The sequence below is a fragment of the Aotus nancymaae genome, unplaced genomic scaffold (genome assembly GCF_030222135.1).
Source record: "Aotus nancymaae isolate 86718 unplaced genomic scaffold, 86718_ANA_hifiasm-v0.15.2.pri h1tg000077l, whole genome shotgun sequence".
Lineage (NCBI taxonomy): Eukaryota > Metazoa > Chordata > Mammalia > Primates > Aotidae > Aotus > Aotus nancymaae.
This window is the reverse complement of record NW_026988492.1, coordinates 7,969,654-7,986,591: the sequence shown is the minus strand read 5'-3', so window position 1 is coordinate 7,986,591 and position 16,938 is coordinate 7,969,654.

Genomic DNA, 16,938 nt, shown 5'->3' with positions numbered 1-16,938 from the left:
CTTTTTTCTTTATAAATTACTCAGTCTCAGATATTTCTTTATAGCAACAGAAAAACAGCCTAACACAACACATATCTCTGCCTCCTGTATTTCTATAAATATAGAGCTTCAATTATATTTAGAATGGATTTATTTGGCAAAAATACTTGAAATACCGAGGAAACATCTGTTTTGGTGAATTGCCGCTATTTCTTCTACAACTACACTTATGTTCCATTTGAATTACACTTCGTGTTATCCCTTTTCATTTTGTTGTTGCACTTTCATGCCTGTTGACCAATTTTCTCTTTTGATTATTCGTTTTCCTAAAATGTCACGTGGGCTTCTCACTGGGAGACAAGGAGGCAAGACAGTTACATTCTTTGCTCTCTGTGTAAAGTCAGTGACCGATGTGCAGTGATTGGCAACAGCATACTTTGAAAGAAGTGATGGGTCACTGATTTTAACTGCATGTGTTATTTATGTTGTGATTTGTGGACTGAAGTGCTCACAAAAAGTTTGTACTTTATGTAATTACTCACAGTTAAAATCCCACGGTAACTGAATTTGGAACCATGTCGGGGAACTCACGTTATTTAATTAAATCATTGTTATTGGAAGTAGGTGGAGCATTGATGACCTGTACTGTTTTTTCCTGATGGTTTCTTTTCTGTCTGCAATAAACATTTACTGTTTTCCTTATGTAGAGTTTGAAATTGTCTATCAATTCTAGAAATATTTTAGTTCTGGTTGCTCATGTGAATCACCCTTTCTATGACATTTTATAAATGAGCTTCACTGGTGTAGAGTATATAGGGCAGCTTTTGGTTTCTATATTTTACTTACACATAATGAAATCAATTAATAACTTTCAATGGATTACTTGACTTTGTTTTTATATTTTAAGTAGATACATTATCTAAAGGTGTAAAAGCCTGTATTTTCCATTCAGATATTTGTTTCTATTGTTGTTTTTGCTATTGTGTGCATGGCTAGAGACTCCAGGATAATGTTGAATCATATTAATTATAATACTGACTTCAATGGTATATCAGTCATGTCTCTTTTCTGATTTTGATTCTTTGACATCTGGGGCTTTGTTGACCCTGGAGGGACTGCCCCTCTCAGGATAAGCTCATTCTTGTACATAATGAAGAACTTTCCTGCCTATATGCATTCATATACAAACCAACCAATCCAGAGTTTATACTCCCTTCTTTATCCTCTCTTCCTCACTCTTTTTTCTTCTTCATCTCTGTTTATCTCTTTTGCAGTCTCTATTCTTTCTTAACACTCTCACATTTCTGACCAGTATCCTGTTTCCCTAATTTCCTCAGGACCACTTAGCAGCCTCTTCTATCCAGAAGCCGATGACGTCATTCAAACTAGACAATTCTAAGCGTGATTGCCCTGCCTTGCTTGTTCCTTCCCATGGAAACTGTGATGAAGTTTCTTGCCCATGTTTCCCCCTTTTCCTCTGCCTTCTGAGTGACCTTGATGTTTCCCTGTCCTGCCCCTTGTTGTGTGCTGTGCCTATTGTTTCCAGGGAACTGTGAGTAGTAAAATCAACTGCTTCCCTCATGACAGTCATTTCTGCGCTTGTGTCTTACCATTACTGATTAAAAGAAATCCTGGGTACCATGAATGTAAATGACATTTCAGTTCGTGCTGTGTCATAAAATATATTTTTTTTCTGTAGGTTTCTGATAACTTTATCAGTGTAAAAGCATCTTCCTCAATTGTGAGCTTCTTAAGGGGTTTAAAATATTTTTAAGAAGGGGTGGTGTTGAATTTTACCAAGAGGCTTTTTGACATGTATTCACATAATTATTTATTTCTATTAGTTTTTCCAATAAAAATGATACTGATTCTATAATAGGTTAAAACTTAGGATTCTTCAAAGGCCCCCAAGATATACTAGTTGTGAAAATCTAAATCACCATATGTAGATTTTCATAGCAAATATCTGGGGAACTGTTCCACAAGTATTAATTCCTCTCACCTACTTTAACAATATGAATGGATGGAAAGTGGAGAAGACTGCAGGAAGCTGCCGCCTTGCACTCTCCCCTACCTTGCCTTTGACAGTCATCTGTATGGAGAAGGAAATAATACCAACTCTTCACCTGGGTTTAGAGTAGAAATCTTTAGGGGGTCACCAAGACAACTGACCAAAAAACTCCTGGAACTAATAAGGAGTTACAGCAAAAATGCAGCATACAGGGTTGATAGAGGAACGTCAATCGCAATTGCTTTTTCACACACCAGCAATGAGCAATTAGAATTTGAAATTAAAAGCACAATACCATTTATGTTAACATCCCTCCCTCCAATGGAATACTTGGGTATAAATTTAACAAAATATATAAAATATCTATGAGAAAACCTATAAAATTTCATTCAAAAAATCAAAGAAGAACTGAATAAATAGATATTTTATGTTCATCGCAGGGAAGGCCTAACATTAATGAAATGTCAGTTCTTCTTACCTTTTTCTATAGATTCTACACCATACCCATCAAAATCTCAGCAATTTATCTTGTTGATATTGACAAATTGAATTCAAAGTTTATACGGAGAGTCAAAAAATAAAAAATTAAAATTAAAAAGAATAGCCAATACAGTATAAGGATAGAAGAAAGTCAGGGGACTAACACTACCCAATTTCAAGATTTCCTGAAAAGCTACAGCAATGAAGGCAGTGTGGCATTGGCAAAAGAACAGACAAATAAATCAATGAAACAGAATAGAAAGCCCCAAGAGAGACCTATATAAGAATTTGACAAAGGGGCACAGGCAATGAGGAAAACATCGTCTTGTCAGCAGATGGTGCTGGAACAACTGCATATCCAGATGCAAAACCAGAAACAAAGAATCTAGACACAGATCTTACATCCTTCACGAACTTTAACTCAAAGTGGATCATAGACCTACGTGTAAAACTCAAATGTATAAAACTTCTAGACAACAATATAGAAGAAAATCTAGATGAACTTGTGTATTGCAGTGACTTTTTACATACAACAGCAGCAATGGATTCATCCGTCAAAGAAATGATTCATAAGCTGGACTTTGTGCATATTGAAAACTTTTGTGCACAATCAGGAGAATGAAATGACAAGCCATAGACTGGGAAAAACCATCTGCAAAAGACATGTCTGATAACATACTGTTATCAAAACATATACAGAACTCTTAAACCTTAGCAATAAGAACATGAACAGTCCAACTAAAAAATTGACAAAAGACCTGAACGGACACCTCACCAAAAAAGACAAAGATGGCTAATAAGCATATGAAAAAATGCTCAACATCATATGTAAACAGGGATAGCAAATTAAAAGTGATACCGCTACATACCCATTAGAATCACTAAAATTCAACACATATGGTGGTGCAGCAAATCAACATGGCACACGTTTACTTATGTAACAAATCTGCAGGTTCTGCACATGTATCCTGGAACTTAAAGTAAAATAAGATATAAAATTTTTTTTTCAAAAGAAAAGACCCATTATAGCTGCATCTGACATCAAAAGAACATAATATAACTAACACTGTAGAGTTACTGATTATAAAACTTAATGGAAAGCAAATTTTCCTTCCGTCCTATTTCAAGCACATGCTCAAAAAAATTAAGAACACTTTGCCGGTTTTAATTACTAAATGTCTTCTTTTAAAACTCAATTTGTTTCATTTTAAATTTCCATTTAGACTGCAGGGGTGTCCAATCTTTTGACTTCCCTGGGACACACATAAAATGCACTAATACTAGCGATAGCTGATCTGCTAAAAAAAAATTGCAAAAATATCTCATAATTGTTTTGTGAGTCTCACTCTGTCTTCCAGCATTGAGTGCAGTAGCACGATCTCAGCTCACTGCAGCCTCTGCCTCCTGGGTTCAAAGGATTCTCCCACCTCAGCCTCTGGAGTTGCTAAGATTTCAGGCATGCATCACCACGCCTGGCTAATTTTTGTATTTTTAGTGCAGATAGGGTTTAGCCATGATGGTCAGGCTGGTCTCAGACTCCTGACCTCAAGTGATCCTCCAGCTTTGGTCTCCCAGTGCTGGAATTATAGGTGTGAGTCACCACACCCTGCCAAGAGCTCATAATGTTTTCATATTTGTTGGGCAGCATTCAAAGCTGTCCTGGGCCACCTGCGGCCCATGGGTTGAGACAGTATGATTTAGAGCTTCCTCTTCCCCAAATATTAAAACATACCATTAATTATCTTCCTTAATTTAAAAAAATGCATTATTATTTTCCACTCATTTTAAGAAGATTTCAAGGAGTTTTACAGTTTAAAAAACAACAAAAACGACAGAGCCATGGAAAGAAACTAAGAAAATGTAAAAGGCCTAACAGAAGCCAATCTGAAAGAGAAGAGATATAGGTCCCAAGAGCCAAGGATAAATTGGGCATTAAATGTGTCTCTTGAGGGAAAACATTCCAGATTGAAATATACACATATAAGTCTGCCTTTGTCTGCCCCTACATTCTTATTTACAGGATACTTAGAGCATTGTAATAACACAGAATTCAAAACCTGACTAAATAACTTAATTTTTACTGTTATCCAAGCATTAAAAAAGCCAAACCAAAACAGCGTGTGTCCAGGACTCCAATCAATCAAGCAACGGGGTCTCAGAGAAATGGAACAGCCTCTGCTTGTCATGTTTTCCGGTTTTCCTCTCTGGATTTTCCTGAGAATCCTGAAGGTCGCAGAGGTAGAGACAGAAAATGTATCTAAGGTCACCAAGACTTCAGAAGGCATGGGATGGTGAAAGCTATTTTTAATTATAGTGTGGATCTCAAGAAAGAGTGACTCAATAATCTTTCTAGAAATACCATCATCAGGAAGAACGTTTTACTTTTATTCATTTATTTTATCCATTTGCTGCTTCTGAACATGGATGCTTCCTGCCTCTTGCAGGGCATAGGAGGCCTCTTGGCTACCACTGGGAAGGGACGACCTAGTGGAGTCGGGAGCTCCTGATCGTCCAGGGGCAGTGGTGGTGGCTGCAGCAGCAGGAAGGCATCGGGTGGGACAGAGAAGCCGCCTTGGGCGACTTGGCGGGAATGCTGCTGGTGTCCGACACCAGAAGGGAGTGGGATCAGGCTGAACTTGGGGGCCTGCGGGGCCTGGGGCGCTCCCGGCTCCTAGTGGTTCTCAATGCTGCCTTCTTATCCTGAAATGGAATGACGGCAGCATTCATTATTTGAAAATTTTTGAAATTTTCAACTTATTGTTATTAATTAATAGAGACAGGGTCTCACTCTGTTGCCCAGGCTGAGTGCAGTGGCTTGATCTGGGCTCACTGCAGCCTCGACCTCCCGAGCTCAAGCGATCCTCCTGCCTCAGCCTCCCGAGTAGCATTCTTTATTCTTGACGAAACAGTCCTAGTGGACAGGACATGCCATAGATATGTGAGGTCTCTGTCTGCCCCCTGGGGAGCCTCTGTCCCTCAGTCACTGAGACTCCTGGTTGTTCATGAGCTCATCTTTGCTCTGGAATAGGGCAATGACTCTAAATGGCATTATTATTATTAATTATTATTTGAGAGATAATCTTGCTGTATCACCCAGGCTGGTATCCAGTGGTGCCATCTAGGCTCACTGCAACCAGTACCTCCCAGGTTCAAGTGATTCTCCTGCCTCAGGCTCCCAAGTAGCTGGGAAGACAGGTATGTGCCACCATGCCTGGCTAATTTTGCTAGTTTTAGTAGATACGGGGTTTCGCCATGTTGACCAGGCTGGTCTAGAACTTTTGACCTCAGGTGATCTGCCCACCTTGGCCTCCAAAAGTGCTGGGATTATAGGCCTGAGCCACTGCAACTGGCCTTTTTTTTTTTTTTTCAGACAGGATCTTGCTGCGTCAGCCAAGCTGGAGTGCAGTGGCATCTGAGCTGGACTCACTGCAACCTCTGCCTCTAGGGCTCAGCCATCCTCATGCCTCAGTCTCCCGAGTAGCTGGGATGACAAGCATGTGCCACATTGCCCAGCTAATTTTTGTATTTTTTGTAGAGATGGTGTTTTTGGCATATTGCCCAGGCTGCTCTCCAACTCCTGGACTCAAGTGATCTGCCCACCTCGGCCTCCCAAAGTGCTAGAATAACAGGTGTGAGCCACCTCACCCAGACAGCTTACCTTTTCTCAACTGCATGGAAGTTGGCTGGTTCACCGGGTATAAAACGAGCTCTGTAGTCTCTATTTATAACCTGTGTCCCAGGTTGTGATGAGATCAAATCAGATACATATGTGAGTTCTGAAAAGAAAAATCAGCAGTGTGTGCTATTGGTAGAAACCAGAACACCAAATCTGGCTAAAGTCTAATAGAGGCATAGTCCTTGCCCTGCCAATACTAGAAGAGATCATAATTGATATTTATATAATGAAACATCCCCAGGCAGCTGGATCCAATCCCTCTGTTTTAATAATTATCATTCCAATTTACATTTCATCAGGGTTCCAGTTTATTTCTTCCTCTGCCTAATAGTTTCTTACTTCTGAAGATTAAATTTGGAAGTTTTTTTTCTAATAAAGTGCCTTCTGATTTGGTTTTTATTTGATTTAGTTTATTTACTTAGTGTGATAAGCTAATTAACTGGTGATGTACTTTAAAAAAAAATTTCTGAACAGGCGGCTAGGGTGTTGGTGTTCACATATAGTTAAGTGAGTTCTGTTCTGGGATTCTTTTATTTCTTTCAGCATTTTTATATGCTTTCCTTCAATTGGCAGTATAGAAATAATGAAAATAATAATAGCTGAAAGTGCATTGCATGAAGAGATTGTCAGCCTTGAGAAGATAATGTGAACATTAAAGAAATACAACTTTTAAAGGCCTGCAGTGGCTTTCAATAAAAGGTTCAATAAATACCAAGATATAATTGTTTTGACCACTGACTGAGGGAAAAAATGAAAGGGTGAAAGAAGTGAAAGATTGCTAAAGTTAAGCACCCGCCTGTCCTAGCTCGGTGACATACTATTGTCACAGTTATTTAAGGTTGTCCTGAATCAGACATGAGAAATCTTCAACAGAATTTACAGTCAACTGAGAGATTATGAACTAGATCAGTAACTAAATCATCATTATTAGGTATGATTTTAAGATGGATTTAAATGAATCCTCATTAATCTATTGGGTTGAAAAATGTTATGGAGGATATCATTCCAATTTACCTATTATTTTAAAAGGTATATTTCCCTCCATCACCCTGGGCATGAATGTAGTACATTAATGGGGAACATAGAAAATGCACATTTTTAGTGTAACCCTTTTTTTGTTTTTGTTTTTTCTCTTTTTAAGACAGGGCCATTATGTATCACCAGGCTGGAGTGCAGTGGCATGATCAAGTTCACTGCAGCCTTGAAATCATGGGCACAAGCAATTCAAACACCTCAGGCTTTCGAGTACCTAGGAGCACAGGTGCACCCCACCACGCCTGGCTAATTTTTCTATTTCTAGTAGATATGAGCTCTCACTATGTCCCCCAGGCTGGTCTGGAACTCTGGAGCTCAAGCAATTCTCCTGCTTCGGCCTCCCTAAGTGCTGGGATTACAGGTGTGAGCCGCCACACCCAGCACATTTTCTCTTTTTAAAAGAACAGTTATTGGGACAATGAGAATGGTTTAGGACATGCACTTTTGGGGGCAGCTGGGTGGAATGTGTGTCAGCTGCTTGCTGGCCTCACCTTCCATGTTTCAGCATGAGTCTGGGCCTCTTGGAGAACAGCACTGACAGAATGTGCAGCCTGGGGCATCTGTCCATTGGGCTGGGGGGTGCCTTTTATAGGTCCTGAGAGGGAGGAATCGAGAAAAGAAGAGTGAGCAAAGCATTTTCAACATCCTGGAAAGTTAATCTGAAAATGCAAAGCAGTTTACATCTCTAAAGCAAAGAAAGATACTTGCTGGCTACGTCTTTAAAATAAAAGTAATAATGAAAACAAAGCAAAGAAAGCAAGTCACAGGCATGGCATGGTACACAAGGCCTCATGAAAAACCTGAGGTTCTGTGACACCACTTTATATGAGATTCAGCAAACGGTTCAGGAAGGTGAGTAGGGTATTTTATACACCCTAGCAATGAGGGTCTGGATTAACTGTGTTCGTGGAGAGGAATAGTATGTTTTAGTTTAGAAAACCTTTTCATAATTGAAGAATAAGCCTTGAAAACCTATTTACCTTCAAAATAATTACATTGTTGTTTTCCCTGACAGGTAGTTTTCTAGTTTCATGCCACACTGAGTACAGGAACAACTTTTGAACATTGTCCTCAGCAAAGAGTACATTGGACAGAGACACAATAGACAGAGATTTGGGCAAAATGTGGGGTTTCCTGAAATAATCTGTTTTCAGATGTGTTCCCCACCCCCCAAAGTCCTGGTATTGCAATTTTATTTTCTTGCCTTTTAATTTGTCATTTTGACACAAAGCTTAACTCGTGGAAGGTTTACAGCTGTGAGAGAATCAGATAGAAGAAGCTCTACGTTGATTTCTTGGGTTCTTTGCAAAGCATCTTGTAGAGGACGGCCACCTCTCCACACTCGGGCTGTTTCTCCTGCAACTGAACTGCTGCCCAGCCCATGCCAGAAGGTCTTCAGCTCCTCTCCCAGTGAACACAGAGATGCTTTAATCATGCTCAGCAGCACTGTTCTGCCTGTTTATTTCTTAAACTAGTTTTCTAGTAATTTGAGAAACCCGTTAACCTACATGACAACTCAAAGAATGAGTTCAGGAGATTAGAAAATAAAGAAAAAAAAAAGGGAAAGTTTGGCTGGGCTCTGGTGGTTCATTTCCGTATTCTCAGCCCTAGGGCAGGCTGAGGTGGGTGCATCACTTGAGGTCAGGAGTTCGAGAACAGAGTGGCCAATTCGGTGAAACCCTATCACTGCTAAAAATACAAAAAATGTAAGACCTACAACTATCATCCCAGCTGCTCGGGAGGCTGAAGCAGGAGAACTGCATGAACGTGAAAAGCAAGGGTTGTAGGGAGCTGAGATCATGACACAGCACCCAGCCTGGGTGACAGAGTGAGACTCAGTCTCAGAAAAAAAAAAAAAAAAAGGTATGTTACAATGGCCTTTGGAAACTCAGGGGGAAACTATGGGAAGCGGGAGAAAGATCAGAGACTACAAATTGGATTCCGTGTGTATTGCTTGGGTGAGATGCACTAAAACCTCACAAATCAACACTAAAGAAGTTAGTCAAGTAACTGAATACTACCTGTTTGCCAAAAGTGTATCAAAAGAAACATTAAAAATTTGTATTGAAAAGTCTGAAAATTGAGTACAGTATTTTCAAGTTACAAAGGCACATCTATCATGAGGCTTAATTATTCTAATATTAAAAGAAATGAAGAAAACAAACAAAGTTTAAATAGAGAAGCAGTCAGACATTTCCTCTACAGCAATGAAATCTGTGGCATACATTTTGTATTCTGAAACTTAGCTTTCAGCCAGCCTGTGGGAAGAGGAAGAGGGCCCAGAACTGGGCATTGGGGTAGGAAGGAGGAAAGAAACCGTCTGGACACAGCAGGGAAAGAGAAGGGGTAGGGACTCGAGGCAGAGCCAGTCCTCCTGCTTGGGACCTGGGCCTGGGAAAGTTAACAAGGGCAGAGGGAGGAGCCCCAGGCTGTGGATGCCTCTGGGGGGAACTTTACATCAGTAGGGCAAGAGGAGGTCCTGAGGCCGAGGGCTATCCATAGCCTCCCTACCTTTGGTTGTCTTCTGGTCGCCAATGTGCTGCAAGTCACGACCCTCGCTGGCTCCCAAATCTGACTGGGCAGGCTCCAAAGCAGTGGGGTCTGGCGCTCCTGTCACCTCCACCTCGTAGATCTCAGAGCTGCAGGACTGCTCCCTTCACGTCACCCTGAGCTGGCCCCGCATGGACCTGGCATTGGGTACAGCGTGTTCCAGGCACTTCTGCTCCTTTCTGCTGGGGTCTGTGCCTTTGCTGGCTGTCCACTCATAGATGTCCGAGCCCAGATGGCTCCACAGAATCCCTGCGCTGGCTCTGCCTGGGGTTGGCTTTGTTGAACATGTGACAGGTCTGTGTGGTCCCCATGGGGCAACTCTGATTTTCTTGGCCACTTGGGCCTCTGCCTGCCCATATATCTGCAGAGCTCCACACCTACCGACTCTTCCTGGCAAGGCACGGCTGGCATGGACAGCCCTGGACTATGGGGCTGTAACCTACTTGCAGCCTGCACCATGCCTCACCTGCCCACCCTGAGCTGACTTCTCTGCAGCAGTCAGAACCTGCCTGGTTGATTTAGAATGGGCCTGGATGCACCAAACCTGACAGCTATGACTGCGGGAGGAGAGAGCACAGACACAGCTCCTCATCATCTGCCACCACCCACGAACTGAAGATCCCCCACTGAAGACCCCAGCTGAAGACCACACAACTGAGGGTACCAACTGAGGGCACAAAACAAAGGCAACCAATGAGGGCAGCCACTGAAGGCCACCAGGTGAAGGCCAGTTGACCTGCCAACCAGACCGCATCCTGGTTAAGAGGAAACAGTCAGGCCCAGGGGACCTCCATACTTCACCCAGACTCACAACTTGAGGAAGTAGGCACAAGGCTCACTAGGCCCTGCCCTGCCAGTGGTCCCGCCCCACTTTTCACTCATTGCTGGCTGCTGGGAGCTTTCATGTTTCTCACTGTGCTGACGTTCCTAGGGATCATCTCCTTACAATGAAAGATGCTAAAATTACTGAACCCAAATCCGCCTCATGCACTAGCTGGGATTCATAGAGCCTCCTTTCCCCAATTACCTCTGAGCTTTATGGAAACTAGAAAAATGACAGATTTCTGCATGTGCTTTCAGAAAAACACACTGCCATGACTTAAGGCTACCCTACAATGTCAAGTTTTTTATATATTCAATACATATATATTCAATTTACCTTTTTTGAAAATAACACACATATTCAACCTAATTAACAAGACTAATAGCGTAGCAAGTTTAGGAAATTTTCTCTAAGTTCCTCACAATTTTCTAATGCTCACTTTCATAGTGCAACTTAAAATTTATGGTTTCAACAAAGAAAGAATCTTATGGGAGAGAAAAGCACCCCGTTAATACAAGATTTTAAATATGATCTTCATTGCTGCTAATAAATAACAATTACCCAGTATGTATTGTGAACTGCTTTGTGACTATGGTGACTTATTTAATCTCTCCGACGCTTGGTTCGATTATCTACAAAATATAACACCAATTTTATAAGCTTGCTCTAAAAATTAGATGACAGAAAAGGAGTCCTCCTTCTCTATATATTGAACACTTACACATTTGTAGGCATCGTGTCCAGATTTTTACACACTTACCTTATGGAAGCCACATAATAACTTCATTCTTTAAAATTACATGCATTATGCCCAGATTTTTACACACTTACATTAAGGAAGCCACATAATCCATTGTATTAAATTACAGACAATATGCCCAGATTTCTACACACTTACCTTATGGAGCCCACATAATAAACTCATCTTTTAAATTACAGTCATTATGGCCAGATATTTACACACTTACCTTATGAAAGCCACATAACAACTTCACCTTTTAAATTACAGTCATCGTGGCCAGATTTGTACACATGTACCTTATGGAAGCCACATAACAACTTTGTCTTTTAAATTACACTCATCGTGGCCAGATTTTTACACACTTACCTTATGGAAGCCACATAACAACTTCATTCTTTAAAATTACATGCATTATGCCCAGATTTCTACACACTTACTTTATGGAAACCATGTAACAACTTCATATTTGAAATTACAGTCATTGTGGACAGATTTTTACACACTTACCTTATGGAGGCCACATGATAACCTCACTTTTTAAGTTACAGGCGTTATGCCCACATTCTTACACACTTACATTATGGAAGCCATGTAACAACTACATCTTTTAAATTACAGTCATCATGGCCAGATTTTTACACACGTACCTTATGGAAGTCACATAACACTCCCATCTTATGTTGATGAGCAAACTGAGGCTCAGCGAAGTTAAAAACATTCCCCACCATATCATAATGAGTGACGGAAATGGGATGCAAACTCCATTCTCTCTGACACCAAAGGTTGTGCAACATAACAAAGACTGAGTTGTACGCAGCATATGGAGGGAATCAAAACATGTGGATTCCCTTTCTCTACCCTTTTATGTGTGAATTTCATTGGTTTTTATGGCCTCAGAACAATCCTAAACTCCCTCCCTCCCAGGTTGCCTTGCAGTGGTCCCATTCTTCATGAGGATGATTACTAAGCTGCATATTTAGACCACATATTTACCTCCTTATAAACAGGTGCTTTAAGAAAAGACATTTTCTAGGCCAAGAAATGGGTTGATCATGAAATAAAATTTTCTAAGCCCTAGGTTACTAACTGAATTGTCCAGCTTTTCTAAAATAATACATTGCTATTCCACATAAACAAAAAAGTCACAAGATCCACTGAATTTGTACAGAAAGATTTACAACTATGCTGCAGGAGCATCTTCCTGACAGCTGTGCAGGAAGACCAGCCGATACACACAAAGCAGGAGCACCTCCAAAGGCCAGGTGTGGTGACTCCTGCCTGTCACCCTAGCAATGTGGGAGGCCAAGGTGGGTGGATCACTTGAGGCCAGGAGTTCCAGACTAGCCTGGGCAACAGAGTGAGACCCTGTCTCTACAAAAAATCATTTTATATGATTGGAATCAAGAAGAGTGCCTCTAACATTGCTTTATAATAAAAAGGTCCGGTGTAGAATTCAAGATATAAAATTTTGAGTCTCACCGTGGAACTTAAGTTTAACTAGAAAAGCTGTCAGACATTTTCTCTACGACAATGAAATCTATAGCTTACATTTTGTATTTTGACAACTTAGTATTCAGGCAGCCTGGGGCAAGAAGAAGAGGAAACAGAACTGAGCATTGGGATAGGAAGAAAGATGAATGGGTGGGGACTCGAGGCAGAGCCAGTCCTCCTGCTTGGGGCCTGGGGCTAGGAAAGCTAACTAGGGGCAGGAAGGAGAGCCCCAGACTGTGTATGTCTTTGGGGGAACCTTGAGTCAGCAGTGACCAGAGGAGCTCCTGCTGTATTCAATCTTTTAGGATGAGCATTACGTAACACATAGATGAGCCAAGCAGTATTCGTTGCCTCCCTACCTTTGGTGGTCTTCTGGTTGCCAATGTGCTGCAAGTCAGGACCCTGACCAGCTCCCAAACCCAACTGGGCAGGCTCCAAAACAGTGGGGTCTGGTGCTGCTGCCACCTCCACCTTATGGATAATGCAGCATCAGGATGGTTCTGCTCACCACACTCTAAGCTGGCCCTGCCTGGGGCTGGCATTGTGGGACAGCATGTGCTGGGTGCCTCTGCTTCTCTCTGCTGGCATCTGTCTTTTCTGGCCGCTCACGCATAGATGTCAGAGTCCCACGATGGCTTCACAGAACCCCTGCTTCAGCCCTGCCTGGTGCTGCCTTTGGTGCACATGAGATACTTCTGCATGGTCCCCTTGTGGCAACTCTGCTCTTCTCAGGCAGCTTGGGCCTTCACTTGCTTCTATGTCTGCAGAGCTCAGAACATGCCGCCTCTTCTGAGCAAGGTCCCACTGGCACGGGCAACCCTGGCCATAGGGCTGCTTCCCACTAGCAGCTCACAGCTTACCTCACCCACCTACCTTGAGTTGACTTGTCTGTAAAAGTCGCAAACCTGCCTGGTTTATTTAGAGTGGGCCTAGGTGCAACAAGCCTGAGAACTGTGACTTTAGGAGGAGAGAGCACAGATAGAGCTCCTTCTCCTTCCACCACTGACAAACCAACTGAAGGCCAACAACTGAAGAGCACCGACTGAGGGCACCAACTGAGGGCACTAAACAAAGGCAACCAATGAAGGCACCCACTGAAGGCCACCAGGTGAGGGCAGGTTGCCCTGCCAACCAGGCCACATCCCGGTTAAGAGGACACAATCAGGCCCAGGGTCCCCTCCATGTGTCCCTGCCTACTTGGAACTTGAGAGACCAGGCACGTGGCTCACAAGGCCCCACCCTGCCAGCCACTGCATCCCACCTTTCATTCATTCCTTTCATTCATTCATGGCTGCTAAGAGCTTTCGGGTTTCTCACTGTCTTGAAGTTGCTAGGGATTATCACCTTACAATGAATTATGCTAAAATTACTGAAGCCAAATCTGGCTCTTGCACTAGCTGGAATTCATAGAAACTCCTTTCCCCTATAACCTCTGCGTTTTTTACAAACTACAAAAGTGACAGATTTCTGAAGGTGGTTTCAGGAAAAAAATTGTCATGAGCTTAGTCTACTGTGTAATGTCAAATTATATTTCATACACACACACACACACACACACACACACACACACATTCAATCCAAACATATTCTGTTTATATTTTTGAAGTTAACCTATATATTCAATCAAATTAACAAGAGCAATAGAGGACGTTTTCTGAACTTATACACTAAGTATATCACAGTTTCCTAATGGTCACTTTATACAGCAACTTAGAATTGATGGCTTCAACAAACAAGGAGGCTTATGTAAGAGAAAAGCATTCTCTTAATACAAGATTTTAAATGTGATCACCATTGCTACTTTCAATGACCCAGTAAATGTATTGTGAACTGCACCGTAACTGTAGTGACTCATTTAATCTTTCAGATCCTTGGTTTGATTATCTCAAAAATATAAGTAACACCAGTTTTTATAAAGTTGCTCTAAAAATTAAATGAAAGAAATATAATCCTCCTTCTGAACATAATGAATATTTAAAAAATTGTGTCCAGATTTTTACACACTTACCTTATTGAAGCCTTAAACCTATCCTTTACAGTCATTTTGTCCACACCAATTTTTATACCCTAATATTATGGAAGACTCATAATAATCCCATTTTTTATAGAGGAGCAAAGTGAGATTCAGGGGAGTTAAAAACACGTTCACCATCACGTCCTAATGAGGGATGGAACTGGGATTCAAACCCGGTTCTCTCTGACGCCAAAGGTAGTGCAACATAATGAAGACCAAGTTATACTGAGCACGTGGAGGCAGTCAAAACGTGGATTCCCTTTCTCTACTCTCTTACATGTGAATTTGAATGGCTTTCATGGCCTCAGAACCAACCTAAACTCCCTCCCAGGTTGCCTTACAGTGGTTCCCTTCCTCTTAGAAATGACTAGGAATCTGCATATTTAGACTACAAGCATCTCCTCAGAAACAGATTTGTTGCTCAAGAAATGAAATTTTTGTCCAGGGATGGTGGCTCTGGCCTGTACGGTGGGAAGCCAGGGCGGGCAGATGTTCTGAGGTCAGGAGTTTGAGACAAGCCTGACCAACATGGTGAAACCCCCTCTCTTCTAAAAACGACAAAATTAGCCAATTGTGTGGTGAATGTCTCTAATTCCAGCTACTCAGAAGGCTAAGGCAGGGCACTGGCTTGAACACAGGAGGCAGAGGTTACAATGACCAAAGATCGTGTCATTGCACTTCAGCCTGGGCATCAAGAGCAAAATTTTATCTCAAAAAAAAAAAAAAAAAAAAAGACAGGAAAATTTCTAGGGCCTAGGTTACTAACTGAATTGTCTAGCTTATGTGCCATAAGCAAAGGTATTATTACATGTAAAACATCTCAGGATCCACTGAATTTGTCTAGAAAACTTTGGAATTATGCCTCAGGAGCATCTTACCGACAGCTGGGTAGGAGATCCAGTGGAAACACGCAAAGCAAGAGCACCTGCAAATACCAGGTGTGGTGCTTCTTGGCTGTCAGGCTAGCAATGTGGGAAGCCAAGGCGGGTGGATCACTTGACAACAGGAGTTTGTGACCAGCCTGGGGAACACAGTGAGATCCTGCCTTTTTAAAAAAAAATTTTTTTTAAATGATTAGAATAAAGAAGAAATACCTCTGTAATTCCTTGAAAATACAGAGCTCTAGTCCAGAAATCAGGATATGAAATTGTGAATCCCAATAGGGATATTTAAGTTTAAATAGAAGGAAATGTTAGACATTTCCTCTACAGCAATGAAATCTGTGGCATTCATTTTGTAGTTTGGAAACTTAGTTTCTGGCCAGCCTGGGGGAAGCAGAAGAGGTCCCAGAACTCAGCATTGGGGTAGGAAGGAGGAAGGAAACTGGATGGACCCAGCAGGGAACCAAGATAAGCTGGCAAGGCAAGGCAGACCCAGTCCTTTTGCTTGTGGCCTGAGGCTAAGAAAGCTAACTAGGGGAAGGAGGGAGGAGCCCCATGCTGTGGATGCCTCCAGGTGCAACCTTGGGTGAGCAATGGCCAGAGAAGCTCCTGAGGCCAAGCAGTGTCCGTTGCCTCCCTACCTTTGGGTGTCTTCTGGTCGCCAATGTGCTGCAAGTCAGGACCCTCTTCTGCTTCCAAATCCACCTGTGCAGGCTCCAAAGCAGTGAGGTCTGGAGCTACTGCCACCTCCGTGTGGTACATCTCAGACCATCAGGACATCTCTTCCCACTGCACCCTGAGCTGGTCCCACTTGGGGCTGGCACTGCAGGAGGAGAGAACATAGACGGAGCTCCTTCCACTGCTGCCCAACAACTCAAGGCCACCAACTGAAGACCCCCAGCTGAGGGTGCCAAGCCAAGGCAAGTGATGAGGGCACCCAGTGAAGGTCACCAGGTGAAGGCCAGTTGCCCTGCCATTCAGACTGCATCCTGGTGAAGAGGAAACAATCAGGCCCAGAGTCCCCTGCATGCCTCCCTCTAAAGTTGGAACCTGAGAGCACAGGCACTTGGCTCCAAGGCCCTGCCATACTATTAGCCTAGCCCTGCAATTGGTCCCGCCCTGCCAGTGGTCCCACCCACCTTTCATTCATTGCTGGCTGCTGGGAGCTTTCAGGTTTCTCATTGTGCTGACTTTCCTAGGGATCATCACCTTACAATGAATAATGCTAAAATTACTGAAACCAAATCTGCCTCATG